The sequence below is a fragment of the Gossypium arboreum genome, chromosome 9 (genome assembly GCF_025698485.1).
Source record: "Gossypium arboreum isolate Shixiya-1 chromosome 9, ASM2569848v2, whole genome shotgun sequence".
NCBI lineage: Eukaryota > Viridiplantae > Streptophyta > Magnoliopsida > Malvales > Malvaceae > Gossypium > Gossypium arboreum.
The window spans coordinates 37,264,826-37,266,996 of NC_069078.1; the positions used below are offsets into that span (position 1 = coordinate 37,264,826).

General features: G+C 37.5%; 1 non-coding gene across 1 annotated transcript; it reads right to left on the reverse strand.

Annotated features, from left to right (window-relative positions):
• Positions 1 to 1,342: 1,342 nt before the first annotated feature.
• On the reverse strand, positions 1,343 to 1,449 carry LOC128281119 (small nucleolar RNA R71). Its single transcript, XR_008271334.1, has one exon. It is a non-coding gene; the product is annotated as a small nucleolar RNA R71 (small nucleolar RNA).
• Between the last annotated feature and the right edge of the window lie 722 nt (positions 1,450 to 2,171).

Below are 2,171 nucleotides of genomic sequence, written 5' to 3' on the forward strand. Positions count from 1 at the left end.
ATGATATTGATTCAAGTTAAGCTCTTATTCAGAGGAGGAATAAACCCTGTCTAAGAGTAAATTTGTCATAATTAAGCGGAGTTGATTGCATGCCTAGAGATAGGGTGATAAGATTTTGCCAGATTAGGGTGAAACCTAATAAGGGAATCCATAGATCGAGTTAATGCAATTTTAGGGTGTTAATTAGAAAGAGATTTTAATTATTCAACCTAGGGTTAGACGTTATTAGTCTCGAAAGAGGTAATAATATAACTTAGGGATTTCTAAGGATCAAGTCAAATAATAAATCATCTGATTTAGAGTCAAATAACAAGTGAAGTCTAGGTGGATTTTTCCTTAGGTATTGTCCTAATCAATCGAATTTCCCCAAAAGTATTTTCCCAGATTTTCTTTCTGTGCATTCGTAGTTAGTAATTAGTTTAGATAACCAAACTTATCAATTTTTAGGCTAGATAATAAAAAGAAAGTAAATACTAGTACTCGTAGTTCCTTTGGGTTTGACAATCTGGTCTTGCTGAACTATACTACTGTTCGATAGGTACACTTGCCTTAATTGTGATAATAAGTTAGCCTTAAGAATGATCCTTTCATAAATCTTTAAAACCTGACACGAATATCACGTATCTAGTTTTGGCGCCCTTGCTGGGGAACTAGGATATTAGGAACACTCGATTTTTATTACTTTATCCATTTTACTTTTATTGCAATTTAAATTTTTATTTTATTTTCTAATTCTTCATTTATTTTCTTCTGACAGGTTTGTCTAGTTTATGACCAGAAGAAACCCGTCAGGACCATTACTGTTTGATAGTGAGCTTGATCACACAGTTCATAGAAACTGAAGAGAAATAAGGCGAGGCTTATGATATACAGAGGAAGAGCATGAGGACTATACTTCAACCACAACCTAGGAGATGGCAGAAACCAAGAAAATCTGCTACCTCCTGTGATTGTTGTAAATCAGAATCCTGCTCTGCGCACTATGTATGATTATGCTAAACCTTCTTTAACAGGAACTGAATCGAGCATAGTTAGACCTGCTGTAGCTGCCAATACTTTTGAACTAAAACCTAACACAATTCAAATGATACAGCAATTTGTTCAGTTTGATGGTTTGTAAGACGAAGATCCCAACACTCCCTTGGCAAACTTTTTGGAATTATGTGATACATTTAAAATTAATGGCATTTCCGATGACGCCATTCGCCTTCGGTTATTCCCTTTTTTGTTGAGGAATAAGGCTAAACAGTCGTTAAACTCGTTGCCACGGGGGTCAATCACTACTTGGGAACAAATGACCGAAAAGTTTTTATTAAAATGTTTTCCACCGACTAAAATGGGTAAATTATGTAATGATATCTCTTCTTTTATGTAGATGGATTTAGAAACACTCTACGATGCATGGGAGAGATACAAGGACCTCTTGAGAAGATGCCCTCACCATGGGTTACCACTCTAGTTACAGGTTCAAACCTTTCATAATGGCCTGAATCCTTCGACTCGGCAGATGGTTGACACAGCTGCTGGGGAAACCATCAATAATAAGACACCTGAAGATGCCTATGAATTTATAGAGGAGATGTCACTGAATAACTATCAGTGGGAAGTCATAAGGACAAAGACAATGAAAAATCAGAGTTTATAACGTCGATTCGGTCACCATACTCTCTAATCAGGTTCTTGAATAAGAAAATTGATGGTTTCCTTAGTTCTTCACAGGTTCACCTAGTAATGCAGTGCGAAGCGAGTGGAGGTGGATCAAGCAGTTCAGAATACCCACCTTATGGCCAAAACATGGAGAATGAGCAGTTAAGTTACATGGGTAACAATCCTCGATCTCAAAACAATCCTTATAGCAATACTTACAATGCAGGTTGGAGGAACCACAAAAAATTTTTCATAGGAAGGCCAAGGGAATTAGAGAGCACCACCTCCAGGCTTCCAACAACCACCCTACCAATAAGAGAAAAGCCAAACCTTGAGGAGATGCTAAAAAAATTCATCTCAGTGTCAGAAACTCATTTTCAGAATACCAAGACAGCACTCAAAAATCAACAAGCATCAATCTAGGGGCTCAAAACTCAGATTGGACAGCTCGCCAAGTTGATTTCCGAACAACCACAAGGTAGCCTGCCAAGCAACACTGAATCTAACCCAAGGGAGCAACTCAA